Source organism: Felis catus, chromosome F2, assembly GCF_018350175.1.
Source record: "Felis catus isolate Fca126 chromosome F2, F.catus_Fca126_mat1.0, whole genome shotgun sequence".
In the NCBI taxonomy this organism is placed as follows: Eukaryota; Metazoa; Chordata; class Mammalia; order Carnivora; family Felidae; genus Felis; species Felis catus.
Window position 1 is genome coordinate 73784608 of NC_058385.1, and position 21437 is coordinate 73806044.

General features: G+C 46.9%; 1 protein-coding gene and 1 long non-coding RNA gene across 2 annotated transcripts in view; one reads left to right on the forward strand and one right to left on the reverse strand.

Moving 5' to 3' along the window:
- KCNQ3 (potassium voltage-gated channel subfamily Q member 3) overlaps positions 1-21437 on the reverse strand; it is a 318119-nt gene that overhangs the window by 133919 nt on the left and 162763 nt on the right. The gene's annotated exons all lie outside the window — the stretch shown is intronic.
- LOC109496232 lies at positions 13866-15211 on the forward strand. Its single transcript, XR_002152207.3, has 2 exons — positions 13866-14444; positions 14809-15211. It is a non-coding gene; the product is annotated as an uncharacterized LOC109496232 (long non-coding RNA).

Below are 21437 nucleotides of genomic sequence, written 5' to 3' on the forward strand. Positions count from 1 at the left end.
AGGTATGCAGACGGGGCCCCTTTCCTCACGGAGCCCAGAGTCAGAGGAGGAGATGAATGTTAGCCAAGAGGGCAGACAGAATTACAAACTGTATTACACGCCATGCAAAGAGGAGGCCACGGGCTATAGGATGTGTTCTGATGAAAAGCGGGCCAGAGGGTCTCTCCACGGCAGTGCGTCTGGGGGCTGAGGAGGACATTCAGTCACAGGGAGGCATTCCTGGCCCAGTGACGTGCCAGTAAATATACCTTGCACCGTAGATTACATTTCCAAAGGAAGAAAATCAAGAAAACATCAGGCTATTATGATTCAATAATAGCAATAACCATTTATTAACACGTACTATGCACAAGTGCCTGTCCAAGGTGATGTTGGAAGTGGTCAACCTGTCAACTTTTGAAGCTCTACAGATCTCTGTATGTTTTCTTTGGAGAGGGGCGCCCCCTGGAGATGAGAAAAAGGGAGCTGTGCATGGACAACTTTCCATAGGGTTTTTTTTTTTTTTTAATTTTTTTTCAACGTTTATTTTATTTTTGGGACAGAGAGAGACAGAGCATGAACGGGGGAGGGGCAGAGAGAGAGAGGGAGACACAGAATCGGAAACAGGCTCCAGGCTCCGAGCCATCAGCCCAGAGCCTGACGCGGGGCTCGAACTCACGGACCGCGAGATCGTGACCTGGCTGAAGTCGGACGCTTAACCGACTGCGCCACCCAGGCGCCCCTCCATAGGGTTTTTATGAACATCTTCCCGTGGCAAAGAAGTTCAAGTCCTACTGACTAGGCTTAGGATTACTTTGTTTTGATGAAAAAGTACCATAGATATGACAACCTGATGTTACACTCTCTAGCTTTCTAACAGAACTATTTCCCATGTTATTAAAAATTGTATGGATTGGGGCACCAGGGTGGCTCAGTTGGTTAAGCATCTGACTTCGGCTCAGGTCATGATCTCACAGTTCGTGGGTTCAAGCCCTGCATCGGGCTCTGTGCTGACAGCTCAGGGCCTGGAGCCTGTTTCAGATTCTGTGTTTCCCTCTCTCTCTGCCCCTCCCCGTTCATGCTCTGTCTCTGTCTCAAAAATAAATATTAAAAAAAAAATTGTATGGAGTCTTTTTCCATGGCCAGGTAACAGTCCAAAGAGTGCGTGAGAGTGACCACACCCCCAGCGAGGGTGCCCTCAAGGGGCTGGAGGAGATTCACATGGCGTATAAAGGGGTTGGGGATAAAACCACAGGGAGAGGGATGCCTGGGTGGCTCAGTCAGTTGAGCATCCAACTTCACCTCAGGTCATGATCTCGAGGTTCATAGGTTCAAGCTCCACATCGGGTTCTATGCTGACAGCTCGGAGCCTGGACTCTGCTTCATTTTCTGTGTCTCCCTCTCTCTCTGCTCCTCCCCCCCCCCACCTTACACTCTCTCTCTCAAAAATAAATAAATAAAACATTAAAAAAAACCCACAGGGAGTGGCTGGAACTAAAGCCAAGTTGAATCATGAAGGCCTAACTAAACATACTCAAGTTCATTTTTTTTAAAAAAATTGACAACCCAGAAATTCTGCTTCTACATATGCACTCAAAAGAATTACAAATGGGTATTCAAACAAAAACTTGTATGCAGTTACTACTGTTTAAAAACGTACATAATGGCATCACTGGCCATAATAGCCTGAAGCTGGAAATAACCCAAATGGCCATAAATACATGAGTAGATAACAGAATGTGGTATATCCATATAATGGAATATAATGCAGCCATGAAAAGAAATGAGGTACTGATATCTGCTATAACATGGACGCACCTCAAAACACATAATGCTAAGTGAAAGAAGCCAGATACCAAAGGTCACATCTTGTATAATCCCATGTACACGGAATACCCAGAAGAAGGACATCCATAGAGACAGAGAGCAGATTCATGGTTTCCAGGGATCTGGGGGAGTAAAGATGGGGAGTGGCCAGTTATGAGTCTGGGGTTTCCATCGGGGCAGATGAAAATGTTCCAGAGCCAGATAAAGGTTATGCCTGCCCAACATCGTGTAAATACTAAATACCACTGAAATGTGCACTTTAAAATGGTTAGTTTTTTATGAGAATTTTCCATACTTTTAAAAAAGTAACAAAAAGGCCCCTCTGTTTCTGGTTTGGCCCCTCTGGCTGCTACCTTGTGAGCACTGGAAATTCTGATTTATTTAGCTACTTCCTTCTTCTTGATTATATCAGTTATTTCCTGCTTTTCACATTATAGATACGACTGCAATGAATCTCTTTATGCATGATGTCTTCCCATAGTTTGTCTTATCCCTTTAGGGTAGATTTCTGGAGGCAGGATTCTCAGGATAAAATATATGGGTATTTTCATACAGCAAAGTGGTTCTCTACCAAAGTTGGGTTAACTCAGCCTCCCATGAATGGTTCGTGAGGGGTCTTCTCATCCTACCCACGTTGGCATTCCCACGTTACTTACCATTTCAAAAAACTGCTTGTATTTACAGGACATGAGGTATCTAGCATCTTCCCCTTCAGTCTTATAATTTTTTTTTAATTTTTAATGTTTATTTGTTTTTGACAGACAGACAGAGACAGAGCATGAGCAGAGGAGGGGGCAGAGAGATAGGGAGACACATAACTTGAAGTGGGCTCCAGGCTCTGAGCCATCAGCACAGAGCCCGACGCAGGGCTCCAACTCTCGAACTGTGAAATCATGACCTGAGCCGAAGTCGGACACTCAACCTACTGAGCCACTCAGGCACCTCTCCCTTTCAGTCTTAAAAAAACCACATCAACTTCCTTCAGAACGTCCTGTTCAGGTAGTTCTCCCGTGTAAATGTGGCCTCCTCTCCTGTTCTGGGACCACCTGTTTACCCCCAAGTCCGCATAAATCGTCCTCATTGCCTTGGCCCATGCTGTTCCTACTGTTTAAAATGCCCTTCCTTCCACCCTCTTTTGCCTTACAACTACCTACAAATTCATCAGTCCTGTGTGGCACTTCTCCACAGCTCTCTCTCTGGCACTGTATCGTGTCTGTATCTCTGCTTGCAGAGTACTTTGTCCTACCTCTTGAGCAGGCAGCACATTGTGTGGGAGTCCTTATGTGTCTGTGTTGTTATCTGGATTTTGAGATCCTTCAGCACAGGACTAATATTTACGAATCTCTGAGCTGAACTGAACTCACTCACGCAGTCCTCGACCTGGTCTTCCATACAACGTTGTCAGTCTATGGATGGACCCAGGACATCTCCACAACATGGGGACACAGCTGGAATGTTGAGGGACCATTCCCCATGAAGGGATAGTGTCTTTATTCACATTCTTGGGTGGCAAGGCCTTGTGCTCGACACACAATTCTCCAAGTTGTGACAGGAAGCAAAAGACAGAAGTTCAAAGTGGCAAGGGTTTGAACGCCTAGGGTTCAAATGATTGAAGTGGATTTTAACACGATTTTGAAAAGGAAAAAATGGGGGCTCCTGGGTGGCTCAGTCGGTTGAGCGTCCGACTTCAGCTCAGGTCACGATCTCGCGGTCCGTGAGTTCGAGCCCCGCGTCGGGCTCTGGGCTGATGGCTCAGAGCCTGGAGCCTGCTTCCATTCTGTGTCTCCCCCTCTCTCTGCCCCTCCCCCGTTCATGCTCTGTCTCTCTCTGTCTCAAAAATAAATAAAACGTTAAAAAAAATTTAAAAAAAAAAAAGAAAAGGAAAAAATGTCAGCTGAGTGCAGAGGACATGGGATACGAGAGCTGGGTTGAAAAATAAATCGCTCAGATATGTTCTCATTCTAAGGTTACATGGATACTCTATGGCTGGGTCCTCACGAAACAAGAATCTGCACCGAGGAGGCTGGGAGTGGGAAAGAGTGCTCTGTGACATCATATGCAGGCTAATATGCATAGATCCTAACAGTGAGTGCTTCTCACACAGCATGATTTACATTATCAATATCGGGGCGTGGAGTTTCCTGACACTGCTGTAACAGATTACAGGGTCTTGGCAGCCTAAAATGACGGGAGTTCATTCTCCCTGAGCTTTTGAGGCCAGAAGTCCCAAATCAGTATCACTGGGCTGAAACTGAAGTGTCAGCAGGGCTGCGTCCCTCTGTAGGTTGCAGGGGAGAATCCACTACCTGTCTCTTCCAGCCTCCATGGCTGCTGGCATTCCTTAGCTTGCAGCCCCATCACCCCAATCTCTGCCTTGTTGCCCCACTGTTGCCACCTTCCCTTCTACCTGTGTCCTATCTCTAATGCCATCCTCTTACAAGGACACGTGTGATTGTACTTAGGGCCCACTGGGAAAATCTGAGACCGTCTCCCGATTTCAAAATCCTTAATCACATCTGCCATTTTTTTTTGTAATGCTTTTATATGATCTTCCTCCTCTGTCTCCTTGTTAAGTTACAGACTTTCCAAAAGTCTCAAATGTCCTCTGACCTGCCCTCTCAACTGTCTTATTCCACCTGTGACTTCATCCTCGGTAGCAAGCAGAAACATCCTAATATCTCCAAGTGTGTCTAAGTCGCAATGACATGACTCTCTTCTCTTTTATAGAAGTCTTCCTTGCTTGTTTAGAAATGGCCTGTTCCCCACCTGCAGAAAAATGGTTTTGTAATATAGTAGACTTTAATGCACTCAGCTATTGTAGAAGCCAGGCTCAAAGTTCATCTGTGAGAATTAGCCCCTCCTTTTTGATATCAAATCCAAAATCCTAGTAAGAAGTAGAAAATTCACAACCTGGACTCCTGCCCACTATCTTGACTAGTCATTAAATTAAAGATGTTAAAGTACTGTTACTCATCTTAGCATCCTCTCTGCCCAGCCAAGGACTTACATCTAGTAAACAAAGGAGGTGAGGCTGGAGAGGAAGACTGAGGCTATCCCAGGCAGAAAGTCCTCATGGATCTCGGTCAGGATGTTGTGATTATTCTAAGAACAATGGAAAGCACTGGTATGTTTCATTTGGAGGTGGGGGTGGGGGGAGGCGGGGAAATAGATGAGGCACAACCTGACCTGCATTTTCACAGGGATCCCTCTAGCCGAGATTCAAACGGCTGCAGCAACAATGTCTGGCACGAGAGCCATTCTGGAAGCTGCCAACGATCAGACTTGAGATTCAGGTAGCTTGAACTAAGGATGACAACCAAGGGTGGCATTGGAGAATAGAGAAGAGAGAGACCTCAGGAGGTAGTTTGGAGGTAGAGCCATGAAGGCTTGGTGATCAGTTGGATATGGAAGATGAGAAAGAGGGAGATTTCAAGGGTGTTTTGTAAGTTTCTATTGGAGAATGGATGGAAGTGTCACCCACAGAGCTGAGAAAATGCTGGGAAACCACAAGGTTTTAGAGAAAAAGATGAAGTTATCTGAGGGGTGATGACAAGAAGGCAAGGAGATGTTCTGACTGAGAACAGATATACAGATATGTAATTGTGAGTGGAATGTGCACGGAAGAGAGTGGGGGGTCTTGCGTGTGAGATTTCGGCAGGGATGTGTTCCGCCTGGGAAAGATGGGGGCCTCCAAGACAACAGAGAACAAACAATCAGAGAGAAAAAGGTGGGGGAGAGGGAGAGAGAGAGAGAAGGAAAAGCAGGATGTATCGTTTCATGGAAGATAAAGGAAGAGATTTCCAGAAGTGCTGAATGCTGCTAAGGTATCAAATATGATGAAGACTGGAAAATGTCCACTGGACTTAATGTCCTGCACTAGAGACCTTGGCAAGAACTATTTCGTTGTGGGGCGCCTGGGTGGCGCAGTTGGTTAAGCGTCCGACTTCAGCCAGGTCATTTCGCGGTCTGGGAGTTCGAGCCCCGCGTCAGGCTCTGGGCTGATGGCTCAGAGCCTAGAGCCTGTTTCCGATTCTGTGTCTCCCTCTCTCTCTGCCCCTCCCCCGTTCATGCTCTGTCTCTCTCTGTCCCAAAAATAAATAAACGTTGAAAAAAAAATTAAAAAAAAAAAAAAAAGAACTATTTCGGTGAATGGTGGAAGAAAGAAGCCAGACTGGAGTGTGTGGGGAGGAAACGGAGGCAGCAGATCCAGAGAACGGCATTAAGGATTCACGGAGCTGGTAATGCTTATCAAGCGCTCGGCACAGCGCGAACACCTAGCAGGTGCACCATAAATGTTAATTTCTTTGCCTTTCTCATCTGAACACAAATAGACTTTCCCTTTTGGATACTGAGAGAGATGAACACAAATGTTCCTTTCACAGCTTGGGAAAGGACCAATAAAAAGAATTCTCCATCGCCAAAGTTTAGCCTGCTGATGTGAAATATGCACAGAGGAGCCATTTATTATTGTTGTTGTTTTCCAGGGCATTTCCAAAGTCAGGTCATCCAAATTATATCGTGATAAAGGCAATTTATTAATTGAGGTGAATTAAGTTTTACATTTCTACTAGACTTGTCAGACATGTTTCTCGATCACAACTAACCACACTTAGTTCAGATAATATTGTCTCCAAAGTGTATCTCTGATTGTTTACAAGATTCACGTTGTCTATTTTATTTACTAAAAATCCACAAGAGGCTTCACCTGGGGAAAATAAGGCTTTCGCTTCTTGAACAAAAGGTATGAAAGATGCTATCCACGCATAATTGGATGAAAACAAAGTATTGAGCCCCATCTAAGGAGAGGACCCCAGAGCCAACATCTCCAAATTATTGGGGCGATCCATTCACTCAAACCATCTATAACTGAGGTCTGGATACCAGGTGAGGACCCTAAGGGAAAAAATAATTTTAAAAAGCCAACAACAACATTAAGCCTGTCTTAGAAGACAAAATGAGGACAGATAGCTTGGCCTCCATGGGCAGATAACAGAAGAGAGATAACAAAGGAAATATCCTTTGTACAGACAGTCTGGGGCCCGACTGATACACACAGAACAGGGGCTGCTGGTGGGGAGATTGTAGGACCAACTGTCCCCCAAAAGGCCCCACCCCACCTTAGTCCTGTCCAAATGCCCAAAATTGTTCATGACGCACCCAGTTAAGGGTTCTGGAGTCTCCTTTTCACATACTGACGTCTAACTTTCTTTCCTTTTCTCATTTTAAGTAATTAATTAATTAATTAATTAATTAATTTTTATTTTAGAGAGGGAGTGCAAATGAGTGGGGGAGAGGTACAGAGGAAGACAGAGGGAGGATTCCAACCAGGCTTCACACTCAGCGCAGAGCCTGATGCAGGGCTCGATCTCATGGCCCTGGGATCATAACCTGGGCCCAAATCAAGAGTTGGGAGCTCAACTGACTGAGCCACGCAGGTGGCCCATGGGTTGTAATTTTCAAATGATATGTTTGACTGACCTGTTGCTACTTTAAGTGATAAATATTAAAATAATCAATTACATAAAAAGTGGAAAAGGTTTGAATCTCACTGTAGTGAGGAGTTCATGTTGGCTAGACCTTACATGTCTTGGTTTCCTTAATATCTATAGTAGGTAATTAATAATAATAGCTACGTATCTCACAAAGTGTTCCTGAGACTTTAATATCTTAGGCAATTCTCACCCAACCCAAGAAGCATGTAGTAAATATTATTATTCACCTCCACCATGGAAATGAAGAAAAGGAGGTTTAGAGAGGTCAAGTCACATCGCAGTAACTTACAGCTGTTATCTAAACCCATTCAATTTGACTCCAGAGAATAAGTTGTTGACTATTACATTACAAATGTTCATGGGCAGGTAGGTGGATATACAGTTGGAAGGAAGGAAGAAGGAGGGGAAGTGGGGAGGGAAGAAAAAAGGAAGAAAGGGAGGAAGGGAGGGACACAGGACAGGTGGGGATGATTGGACAAATGCATAAATAGATGGATAGTGAGATGGACCAACAGAAGGAAGGATGGGTGGGTGGGTGGGTGGACTGATGCATGCAGAGTTGGATAAATGGCTAGTCATTTGTCTTAGGCTCAGTAAAAACCATGATCTTCCCAGAGGACTATCACTAGTGATTTAACACTGATGTGTGCATGATTTTAATCCAGTTTCACATGAGAAAATGATTGGCCAGTTACTGAAATGCTATACCTCTTATTACATGGTGACTGGGTTCCATGTTGAAAGGCTCATGGTCATGCAGTTGGGCTTGAGGACTTGTCAGACCTGAAGAGGGAGGTCCTTCTTGGTGTCAGTCCATGGAAGGGTTAGGTCTTCAGACTGGGACATTGGAATGAAATAGAAGGCATTGGGTGGGGAGGAGGGTTCCATTTCTCTAGGTCCTGATGATGAAAGAGTCATGCTATGTAGGGCAATGCTCCAGAGACTGAGTGATAAGACTCATGCAAGGGTGTCCTTAACCTTCAAGTGTCATACCAATTGGGAAAGAGAGGATGAGTTCTAGAAAGGACTAGAACTCTCTCTCTGGAAAGCACCAGAACTCTCTCCTTCATAAATGCCATTACTGGAAGTAAATTCCTCATAGGCTCTGAGATTATCCCTCTAATGTTCTCCCTTGGAGTTCAGTAAGGTAGTTTTGAAAGATGAGTTTATTTCAGTGATGCTAAAAGGGTTTGGGGGCAAGGGGTTTAGGCTTCTGTGGGCCATTACTGTGGGAAACAGTGCTTCTGTGGGAGCCACCTGAGGATGAAAAGGACAATCAGAAAGAAAAAGTTTGAAACTGGAAAGTTAGGATTCTTGGTCTATCTGCCCTCTCCATTGGGAAATTCTCATTCTGGGGCTAAACTCTGAAGATTTTCAGACTTACTTCATAACCCAGGGAAATACCTTCATAAGTACTCGTGGGATGTCTGAATGATCAGATCCTTTGTATTTCTTGAACTGTAGACATCCAGACTTATGGCTGACCCTACAGCCCCATGCTGACCACACTGGCAGCTGTTCACCAAACATTATCTCTCTGAGTGGTGTATTTATACCCCCCTTGTCTGCAGGAATGTGGAACAGATCAACTGCTGGCAAGAGGAAGAATTTTCATATTGAGCAACTACTCTAGGTTGGGTATTTTTTTTTTATTTTCTTAACGTTTATTTATTATTGAGAGACAGAGCGTGAACAGGGGAGGAGCAGAGAGAGAGGGAGACACAGAATCGGAAGAAGGCTCCAGGCTCTGAGCTGCCAGCACAGAGCCCGACAAGGGGCTCGAACTCACAAGCCACAAGATCATGACCTGAGCCGAAGTCGGACACTCAACCGACTGAGCCACCCAGGCGCCCCAAGGTCGGGTGTTTTTATATATATTTTCTCTGCACATTAAAGCCACTGGGCACTTGAAACGTGGCTATGATGACTGAGAACTTGAATTTTAAATTTCATTTAATTAACTTTAATTCATTTAAACTGAAATTGTCATATGTGGCTAGCAAGTACCATATTGGGCAGTGAAGGACAGCACACCTCCAACCTTGCAGAACATTCTACTGGACAGTGCTGACTGAGGACAGCAAGTCATTTCCCTTAAAAGACAGAATGTACAGATAGCCAGGCCAGGATGTGAACTTCGGTCTTTCTGATTCCAAAGCTTCATTTTTATTCTATGACCTTATGCGACCTACAATTCTGATTTCGTGGACAATTTGTTGACCAGTAATTTTCCTTGTCCAAGGAGGTTTAACCTGGCTTTTCCTAGAGCCTTCTGCATTACAACCAAATACAAACTAACTTTATGTTGTAAACATGTTCTAAATGATTTAGAACAGTAGATCAGTCATGATAGGATAGTTTATGCTGCAATAGCACACACTCTCCGAATCTCTGTGGTTTCATGTAATCGGAGTTTAGCTAGGAATTTACCCCAGGGACACAGGAGTGCTGATGCATAGGGGCACTTGTACCCCAGTGTTTATAGCAGCACTTTCAACAATAGCCAAATGATGGAAAGAGCCTACATGTCCATCAACTGACGAATGGATAAAGAAGTTGTGGTTTATATATACGATGGAATACTACTTGGCAATGAGAAAGAATGAAATCTGGCTTTTTTGTAGCAACGTGGATAGAACTGGAGAGTGTCATGCTAAGTGAAATAAGTCACACAGAGAAAGACAGATGCCATAGGTTTTCACTCTTAAGTGAATCCTGAGACACTTAACAGAAGACCAGAGGGGAGGGGAAGGGAAAAAAAAGTTACAGAGAGGGAAGGAGGCAAACCATAAGAGACTCTTAAACACTGAGAATAAACTGAGGGTTGATGGGGGGTGGGAGGGAGGGGAAAGTGGGGGATGGGCATCGGGGAGGCCACCTGTTGGGGATGAGCACTGGCTGTTGTATGGAAACCAATTTGACAAGAAACTTCATATTAAATAACTAAGTAAATAATTTTACAAAATCAGAGTTTTTTTCCATCTCGCTCACATCACAAGTCCATGTGGGTCTGGGCAGGGAGCTCCCCTGAGGGATGCTATACTGTCACCTGGTCCCCCACAGCTCCCCTGACACACTGGCTCCTGACACTCCCAAACAGAACTGATGGGTCAGTGTTATTCTCGTTTCGTTGGCCAAAGCTGGACACATAGGGCACCCTGGAGTATACTTTAGTTGTCAGAGTGCTTGGGTTGTTCTGATTCTGAAATCATGACCATTTACGCGCTTGTTCCCCTAAGAGTTCTTGTGGGCATGCAGACTGCCATGTTGTCTATTCAGCTCTCTGTTAGGGGGGAATGTGTCTGGGAAGCAGTGTGGTTTCGGTCCACAAGGAGTCTACTGGCTAATAGGGGACGCATAGGGTGACCAGCCATCCCAGTTTGTGAAGGACTGAGGAGTTTCCTAAGACACAAGACTCTTTTTTAACTTATTTCATTTCATTTCATTTCATTTCATTTCATTTCATTTCATTTCATTTCATTTCATTTCATTTCATTTTAAATTGTTTGAGAGAGAGAGAGAGAGCGCGCACACAAGCAGGGGAGACGCAGACAGAGGGAGAGAAAGAATCTTAAGCAGGCTCCATACCTAGGGCAGAGCCCAACATGAGGCTCGATTTCATGATCCTGGGGTCAGGACCTGAGCTGAAATCAAGAGTTGGTCACTTAATCGACGGAGCCACCCAGGCACCTCAAGACATAAGACTCTTAGGTGTTAAAAAGCAGGATGGTCCTCAGCAAACTGAGATGGTTTGGCCAACCTAGGATAAGAGCCACCTCAGTCAACCAGAAGGCAAAGCCGGCTGGGATTGGAATCTTGTAGCAGGAGCCAAAGAAACCCCGGACCAGGGAACGGCAAACCTTTCCTGTAACGGACCACAGAGTAAAATATCTTGGGCTTTGTGGGCCATATGGTCTCTGTCGCAATTACTCAAATCTATTACTGTAGCAAGAAATCGCCCGTAGATAATATATAAACACATGGGCATGGCTGTGTTCCAGTAAAACTCTGTTTACACAAAAAGCTGGTGGCCTGGAGGCTGCAGTTTGGCAACCCCTTTCCTGGACTCTTAAAGGCCAAGGGCGTTTCAATAGTGCGTGATTGGGAGCAGTGGACACGTTACAGAGCTCGCTGGTCTGTCATTATTCAATCTTCATTTACCACCTGCCTCAGTCTAGGGGCCGGGTTCAGGGCTCCCGTGTGAATACGCTATAGGTGATCTCTTCTCTCCGGGGTTTGATGGGCACTTCCATACAAGTAAATGGGCCATCGTCACGGGACAGCATGGGTTGTCTTCAGAGATGGGGCACCTCTCGAAGAAGGTAGTGGGGGCGGGGGCGGCGGGTAATAACGAGGGCGTGGAGACGGGTCGCTGGAGGGGAAGGCAGAGGGGAAGGCAGGCAGAGGGAACTGCATCTGCCAATGTACAGAGGCCGCATGGAACATGGGCCGTTTGGAGAATTGCAAGTAGTTAAAGGTGGCTGGTAGGCAGAACTGGACGTGGAAGGCACCCTAACTCACGGATTCAGAATGTCTGCTTGCTGGGAGGTCTGCAGAGAATGTTTGTTATTTCTTTACTTTTTATTTTAACTAAAATTATTTCCAAATGGAAACATATTCTATGTGGCACAGAGTTCAACAGGCTACAGAATAAGGTCTCCCTTCTTCTCTATTTAGACAACTGTTCCCATTTCCACAGGCAACCAGTGCCTCTAGCTTCTTATATATTCTTTCAGACATATTCTGTGCAGACAGAAGAAAATATGTGTGCACGTTTTTTCCCTCCCAAATCATTTCCCACACAAATGTTACCAGACTACACACTTTCCTACGTTTTTGCTTTTATCACTTAAAAATCTAACCCGGAGGTGGTTCCAGAGCATTTGTATTCATATGAAAGCTAGATTCTCGAGACGTCCCGATGGTTGTCCAGGGTCAAGACTCGTGGGGGAAACTCATTATTTTAAATGCGTGTCCCCTGTGCCAGCAACATTCACGGCATATTCCAATTGGATGGATCAAGAGAATAAACGAATGAGGTAAGAGAAGGGAAAATGCATTTTAAGATGCAACAGGGATGGAAAAAGAGGAAGGAAGGATCTTATTAATATTTAATCCCTTGGAGGCATCTTGCTCCAAGATCTGAGAAATGGCATGTCCTCGTTTCGGAAAACGGAATATAATTAGGGAGGTGCCCATGGCTCTCAGCCCACATGTCCTATTACTTCCTCCAGAATTGGGCACATGACTTTTTAAAAGTCTCAACAAGTAATTCCTTCCTGCCTCTCTGAAAAATGAAGCAATTTAAATTCTGTTTCTAAGGTCACAGAACTGAGCCCAAGGCCGGGCAATGATGGAGATGCTTTTCCTGTGGGCGGAGGGACATTGGCTTCTAAAGAGGCTGCGTGCCCTTGTCTGTGCCTTCTCACAACTCCCTGGGCATCCTCCTGTTCCAGAACCTGTAGCCCTGGGTTGTCAATATCTATTATGTATCTGTTTCCCCGACTAGTGGGAAGCCCCGTGTGGGCAAGGATTACATCTCATCCAACTATACATACCTCTGACGTATGATAGTAACACACACAGCAACCTGAATGCAACTGCAATGAGGGCAGATTGAAAGAATGTGTCTATTAAGGGAAGAGAAGAGAAGGGAAGGGAAGGGAAGGGAAGGGAAGGGAAGGGAAGGGAAGGGAAGGGAAGGGAAGGGAAGAGAAGGGAGGGAGGGGAAGGAAGGAAGGAAGGAAGGAAGGAAGGAAGGAAGGAAGGAAGGAAGGAAGGAAGGGGAAGGGAGGAAGGGAAGGAAGGAGGGAGGGGAAGGAAGGGAGGGAGAAAGGAAAGGAAAGGAAAGGAAAGGAAAGGAAAGGAAAGGAAGGGAGGGAGGGAGGGAGGGAGGGAGGAAGGAAGGAAGGAAGGAAGGAAGGAAGGAAGGAAGGAAGGGGAAGGGAGGAAGGGAAGTAAGGAGGGAGGGGAAGGAAGGGAGGGAGGAAGGAAGGGAGGGAGGAAGGGAGGGATGGAGGGAGGGAGGGAGGGAGGGAGGAAGGAAGGAAAGAAGGAAAGGGAAGGGAAGGGAACGGAGGAAGGGAAGGAAGGGAAGGAAGGGAAAGAAGGGAAGGAAAGGGAGGAAGGGAAGGAAGGGAAGGAAGGGAAGGAAGGGAAGGAAAAGGAGGATGGGAAGGAGGGAAGGAAGGAAGGAAGGAAGGAAGGAAGGAAGGAAGGAAGGAAGGAAGGAAGGAAGGAAGGAAGGAAAGGGAAGGGAAAGGAAGGGAGGAAGGGAAGGAAGGGAGGGAGGGGAAGGAAGGGAGGGAGGGAGGAAGGGAGGGAGGGAAAGAGAAAAAGAAAAAGACAAGACCATGGATCATCATTCCATCATGGAAAGTGACACATTTACTGCATTCTCTGCATTTTCCCTTCCTGACAGGGAAAGCCCTTTGCTGCCTTTTCACGTGGCAGAATGTCGAAGCAGCGGCTGCCCATATGACAGGAGTGCCCTGCGCAGAGATAAGAATACACGGATTTGTTTCACGATCTCTATTTTCGTTCCCTGTAGGAAGGGCTATTTCTGTCTTGGCTCGGAGGGGGTGCGGAAGCCAGGCGCGCCCTGGTGTTCACAGGCTGTCAGAAAGTGACAGTTTGTAAAAACAGGTCCCTGCTGAGAGATGCCCCAAAGGTCTTTCAGGGGCTGGAGATGGCACTGGGAAGTCTGCAACTCGGGGACGCATCAGCGCTTGGCACTATGACCCCGTGACCCCACGACTGTTACATCAGAGCCAGGCAGGGTGGGGGGAAGCACTGTGGTTTCCAGAACTACCTTGGGAACCTCAGTCCCACCCAACATGCACTAAAACAGAATCTTGGAGGAACCCCCCCCCCCCCCCCCCCCAGGGAACTAGGTTTTAAACCGAATCTCAAGTAACACTCACATAACGGGATTCCACCCGCCTGACCTCTGGTGTGTTAATTCTCTTCCAGGACCCCAGAAGCCTCATCTGTAGTAGGTTAAGACCGGCACCACCAATGACCTGGTAGGCTTCGTGTGGGAACCAGAGAAGACGACAGACAAGCACTTTGCTTGCAGAAAGCACCTTGCATGGACAAGCACCTTGCAGAAAGCACTAGCAAGGGTCCCCTAGCGTCACGATGGTGGTAAGTATCCTCGTGAACTTGCTGCCCTAACAAGGGATTACGCCAGCCAGTGCAGAGTGAGACACGGCCAGCTTGGCCATTTTTCTTCCAACTGTGGTAGAGAGAAGGCTCATATTCGTCACTGCTTAGCAAGTCAGACTGAGAGGTGATGGGCTTCCTGGGTCTCTCTCTTGCTCTATATATACTCCATGTCCCTCCAATGTACAGGGTCTCCCTCCAGTGCTGCCCTTGCTCACACATAGCCCAGTGGCCCGGTGTCTTATGGCCGCCCCAGTTTCCCAGGAACCCCAAGCCCTTGGCCCATGCGGTCAGCTTCCCTGTCATCATCCCTTGCTTTTATTTTTCTCTGCTCCTTCCTACTTAGGGCACGCAGACACAGATCTCCTGCTCGTAAACCAGCAAAGGCTCCTCGTTTTCCAGGGCACAGACTCCGGGTGTGTTCTCCAGGCTTCCGGGCCCTTTGGAACTGACCGCGTGGCTCACCCATCCCACCTCATCCCCCTCCGTCTATCCACCCCATGATACTCCACTCCAGTCGGGCCAGCACGCCCTTCTTGCTGTAAAATGGCCCCTGTTCCTTCCAGCCATCATTCCACCCTCCCTGACTGTCCAACTCTTTTGCCCCCTTCCTGCCCTCAGCCTACCCGGCCAGCAAGGTCCCACTCCATTCCATTTTCCTCAGGGAGCCGTCCCTGATGGCTGCAGCCTTCACAGTGCAATTGACTCTGAAATCCTACGTGATAATAAGCCCGCAATTAAACAGTTCATGAAAGAGCTATTTACTGACCATCTACTAAGTGACAGGAAGGGCCAACCGAGGGGGATAGGAACTAAATGGAGAAATCGAAAGGAGGTCTTGCTTGGTGACTGACAGGATTACAGGGGTGAGGGAAAGGAAGGCATCCAAGATGACTCCCCAACTTCCTGCCTCATAACTGGGTGGGGGTGCTGCCATTCAGTGAGATGGTAACATATGGATGGAATCATGCTGGTGGGAGGGGGATGCAGATCAGTTCCAACTGGGACACTTGGAGGAGCGGGGTTCAGCAGAAAGCTGACTCTGTAAATCGTACAGTTCTGGAGCTCAAGAGCACTCTGTCAAATTGAGAAAACCCACGATGAGCTCACAAATTAGCATGTAGAAGAATAAATGCAATAGACCAGGTGGAAACAGAGCTACAAGAGCCCAGGGGAAGGAGCAAATGCCAGGGTGTGTGGGGAATCTTCTAGAAAAGGTGACACTTGAGCCAGTCCTTGCAGGACCAGTATAGGCTTAATGTATGAATGGGCAGGAAAAGATCTGTGGGATGAAGGAACAGCACGTGCAAACGTACCGAGGTAGGAACAAGGACAGAAAACTCCAGATGGTCAAAATGGCAGAAAAGTGGAGCGCATGAGGGAAGTGAGGGCAATGGTACTGGGGCAGATGACGGGGTTGCAAAATAACAGCCCTTGGACGAAGCCTGACCCAGAGATGTGCTTTACTTGGTCTCGCAAAGTGAGAAATCAGCGATTTTACGCCAAAATCTAGATTTCGCTCTTCTACTGAAAGAAAAAGGAGAGCGTGGGCTTTTCATTCTTCCATGTGACAACGGTCAGATGCAGCAGTGGCTGCTCCCTTTGAAAAGCTATGGGCTTTCCAGTTTGTCAAACCCCCCGAACTGTTGCTTCACTCTTGATCTTACCCACCCGGCCCTCACTGGCATCTGAGACTTGACCTATTGCCACGGCTGGAACACAACGCTAAGGAATTTGGACTGATTTCCGAGGGCAACGCAAAGCGGCTGAAGCACAAACGGTCACGGTGGACAACACAATGAAGACACGGGGACAGGGTCATTTCCTTTGAGTCCCTTCACCCGGAAGGGTTGACCACAGACTAGTCCTGAATAGACGCCATCAGAATGTTCTCTGGGCCACAGAGTCATTTTCTTAGGATTCAGCTGTCCTCCCTCTTCCGCTCTCAAATCCATTTGTAACAATGCCGTGTCCCAGATTGTGAGTCAGAACGCCTATACCCTGTTTTACCAGGAAATTCACACTCCCCAGGGCCCCTCAGCAGGGTGGTTCTTTGGCCCATGGCTATCCTGGACACCCAGAGATGTATGTATCTGTCCAGAAGGCAGCTGGCCACCTTTGCACACTGCTCAGGAGAACCTGCTGCATTATACCACAATCTTCAGGCACTGCTGACCCGCCACCCCGCTGGGGAGGCGTGCTGGCAGACGCGTGATGGCTGGGAGAAGAAAGGCTCAAGTCAAAAGACAGCAGGCTTAAAATACTCCTAGCCAGAGCTATTGATCGCCCAAGAACAGGAGTGCACAAGGAACCCAAGAGGGAGGCAGGCAGGCCTGAATTTTTCTCTCAGCAGAGATCTTGTTGATCTATAGAATTTAAACCTATGAAGGAAATGGATGAAATTAGCACCAACAAGCCCGGGGTCTAGCATTACCACTTCAGTGTGTGGAAGGCAGCAATGATGATAAAACACTTGTTTACAAAACTGTTTCTTCATACCTGCCGAGTGCCTCCCACGGTGACTCAGTTCTTTTCCTGAAAGACCTCACACTCTGCTAAGAAATGTACATGATTAAGCAAATAACTTCGATGCAAGTTGAAAAGGACATGGGGTGAGATTTACGGGATATGATGATGACGTGTGTTGAAAATTGGGCTTGAGGACTCTAGAGTCTTCATGAAGAGACCCTGGAGCTGGATCACAAAGGATGAGTAGGAGTTAGCCAAGGGGCTGAGAAGAAGGGTCTCCAGGCAGAGGAGGCAGTCATGTCACGGAGCTGAGTGTTTTGGGGCCACTGAGAACTGAGCCCCGGTCCTGGCTCCATCATTTACCAGCCAGGTCACCGTGGGCATGTTACATAATCTCACCAGGACTCGGTTTTCTCATGTCTATACTGCAGATGATAAAAGTAGCCCTTGTGACGCAACTTAGAACGGCACTGCCTCACACAGTGACCCTGGCTGCTGGTGGCCATTTAGATACAAATTCACTAAAATTAACTGAAATTATAAAACCTAGCTCCTTATTATGTATAAGAGTGGTAGTAACAATGCTCAGTAGTCACATGTGCCAAATGGCTACCATATTTGCCAATACGGATTATAAAACTTCTCCAGAAAGTTCCGTTGGGCAGTGCCGATGTAGAAAATAAGACTTCTGGGTACATAAGACACCTTGCATAAGCGTTTGGCACATAAAAATGTTCAACAACATAATATATTTTCAATACATTATATTATGTATTATTACGTATTATTATATTATGTATTATGCATATTATATTATGTTAAATTATATCTACGTAATATATATGATTATAATTTGCAAAGGCTTGGAGCAAAGTGTGACAACGAAACGAGGAAAGTGACACGTTGCTGTGACGCAAATGAGGAAGAATTAGTATCCGTGGGGAAATGAAGCAGTGGGGGAGGGAGCGAGGACCATTTCTCCCTTTCCTGACCATCTTGTCTGGGCTCCCTTGCTGGCTACCTTCTGATAGGGTTTGGCTAATGGAAATGAGAGAGAAAACAGAAACCAGTTGGGATCAAATGAATCATGGCATGCAATACCACTTAAGCTCACACAGTCCTGTATGTTCCAAGATCCTAAGACCACAGACTGATTTAGCAACAGCTCTGGATGAACTCCCAAGTTCCAGAGATAAGACCACTGATTGCTCCCGTGACCTCCCTGGTTTCCTGGCCAATCTCTGTCCAGGCCACACTCACTAACTACTGCCCTAACCCCCCCCCCCCCCCCCCAGGAGCCTCACAACCTGACAAATACGTTCCCTAATGATTCTCCTTTGAGATATTCTTGAAACACCGGTTCTTGGGTTGGTCTTCCTTGCTCATCGTGTTTACTAAACCACCTCTCCCGGGTGGCGGGGACAGCAACACAAGCCAATGACAGGAGCCAGGAGGTTGGGGAGCAAGGTGAGCCCCCCCCCACTCCCCACCCAATTTCGGCACAAACTCTGGCAGTAGTTGTATCGCCCCATGCCCCCAACGAAAGCTTCTCTGTTTGGCGGCCCCCGCTTTATAAATGACAGCCACAGTGACTCCAGTATCATTCTTCCTCCTGGCCCTTCAACCGGGGGTGGTAATGGCTTTTGCAGTTGCCGGCCTCTGGGTGCTTCACTAGCCTACCCTTGCCTCAGCCCCGCCCACGAGCCGCACAATATCCCTTCACTAAACAGTCTTTACTGCAGGCTAATTGTTTCTTGCTGACAGTGCAAGGTTCTACTTATTGTCAGACAATGTGCTAAGCTCCCTCCCCTGGGTTGTTTCTCCTTAAATCTGCACAGTAGGTACTCAACTCTTTACAGCGGAAGAAAGGGACTCATAAGGTTGAGTGACTCACCCAAGGCCACGCCAATCAAAGCACGGTACAGGAACACACACCCTTCCAATTCCAATGTCTGCATCCTTTGTATTAGCCTGCACCGCGCCCAGGTGTGGGCGTCTGAAAAACGCCTCTCCTTCTCCTTGCCTCAGGTGAATATTTTCTTGGCTCCTGGAAGTTGTTCTCAGCATGTTTGTTTTTGTTTTTCTCTCACTCCCCACCCAGGAAGCACCTGCCACTAAGCTTTCACAGCCACAGAGACCACACGGTGACTCTCAGAGAGGGGCAGTGGTTCACCCCGGAGGCTCAAACCCATTTCCAGATGAGTGTGCATAGGTGTGACACAGCTAAATCACACCAATATATGCACATCCGAACTTATTAAAAAGAGAAATTACTATAGGGACCAGACAAGCTAGGAAGAGGTTGTGCGAATTGTAAGTTAATACAAAAGAGAGCAACCTCTTTGTAGAGAGAGAGACCAGGTAACCTTAGAAAGACTGCTATTTAGGGCAAAGTGTCATGAGTGATAGCCCTCATTATATACACACACAAATTGCTCCGCGGAAAGAGGATCATGGACTATTACCTGGCTTAACAAAGACAGACAGAGCCTCCACAGCATCCCTTTATATCTTGAGCTGGGAAGTGGGAGAAGACTGCAAAAAGGGTCCATGGGATTATACACGGAAATAAACAAGACGGGACACAAAAATGGCCCAGAGGTTGGGAAAGTCTTGGTCAGCAACACTGATTTAATGCGTGGACCACAGAATTTGTGGGGAAGGTTGATCCCAGTATTATACGCAGCTAAAGCCAACCCAGCCACCTAGCCATGAAAATATGCTTTATGAACCAATGGTTCAGCATAAAAGCATGGAATCCAAGAGGTGAAGTCCTGGAACCCAAGTTCGCAGCACCTTGCAAACAAGTGTAGGATTGGGGCCAGTAATAGCTCCTGTGGAGGGTGAAGAGGCAGCGACTGGGCTGTGCAGGACCTGTGTTCAACAGCGACACTACGTGGCAGTGAGAATCCATAGTGAGAGTGGAATGAGAAGATTTCCCTATTTTTTCCGCCCCCGCCGGGGCCATTAAGAGCAAGACTGGCTCCTTTGCAGACCACGTAAGCCGCTTGAGATTGTGGCTAGTTCAAGAGGCAGCTTCTAGTCATCCTGCTAATAATAAGTAATAAACTGGGAAGGCAGAAGTGAAGCAGTTTATAGAAATCACTGGAAACCTACAGCTTAGTTCTAGGGATATCACTTGCTGTGTGAGACTCAGACCAAATCACTTCACTGCTCTGGGCCTAATCAGCTTATCTTTAAAACATCCTTTGCCAGGGGTGCCTGGGTGGCTCAGTTGGTTAAGCAGCGACCGACTTTGGCACAGGTCACGATCTCATGGTTCATGGGTTCGAGCCCCGCATCTGTGTTTAGAGCTCAGAGCCTGGAGCCTGCTTCAGATTCTGTGTTTCCCTCTCTCTTTTGCCCCTCCCCTGCTCGTGCTCTCTTTCTCTCTCTCTCTCTTTCAAAAAATAAATAAAAACTAAAAAATTAAAAAAAAAAAAAAACAACAAACACACATCTTTTCCCAGATCTAGGACTCCTCAGAGGACTGTAAGCTCCATAACAACAGGGCCAATGTTATTTTTTTTTAATGCAGAATCCCCAGAGCCCAGGGGATAGCACTGGCTCATAAATACTTGTTTAATTGAACGGAATTAGTGATCTCAAGCATGATCTGTGCCTCAGTAAACTTAGTCTTGAGCTAAGTGCAAAAGAAGAGTCAGCTTTGGGCCGGGATACCGGTCACTAAAGGATTCACAGTAGTGCTGAGTATACAGAAGAAGGCCCATAAATGCCCATCACTTCACCTTTTCCTTCTTCTTGTCTCTGCAAACTTCAGTGTAATTTTTAGTATCGTACATTCTTGGGCATGGAAAAAGACATGCAAACGATCTCGTTCTGGGGCATTTTAAGCTTTTAAAAGCCAAAAAATGGTATCATATAAAAGAAAAGCACAGAGGAAGGCTCAATATGTAAATCCCTTTGGTCAGAGCTATTCTGATTGGTGGGTGTAAGAAGGGCGGAGCCTCTGTGCTTGGTGGCACATGTGAGGGAGGGGCCTCTGTGATTGGCAGGGGAACAAAGGGAGGGGCCTTGGCCACAGGCCTCCCCCTTCTTCCCAGACTTGGGGGCCCAACCAGCCTGAAGAATGCTTTGCATGATGCTGAACGCAGTTGGAAAACTGCTCTTGTAATCAAGCTTTAAGTCTTGGAGCTGCGGAAACAGAAGATCAGAAAGGTTATGTGACTCTTGAGGAGTCACAAAGCTCCCTTATGGTTCTCTTAATGCTCCCCGGTGACAAAAATGCATCCGCCAGCTTCTTTTCTCCCCGGGCCAGCTGGTTTCCTCCCATGAGAGCCCGTCTCCTCCTCTGGCCCCCTGAGGATGACAAGCATGCTTCCTGTCCTAGAAACAAGCACTAAGGCTTCCTGGGGCTTCCTGAGAATTGTCAGTGTCAGGCCTGCAGGGAGCCACAGGCAGGAAGGCTGAAGAACAAAGAAAGGCAAGACATCTCCAGGAGCCTCACAAGACAAGCAGTCCCAGGTTTTAGGTTGAATACAAATA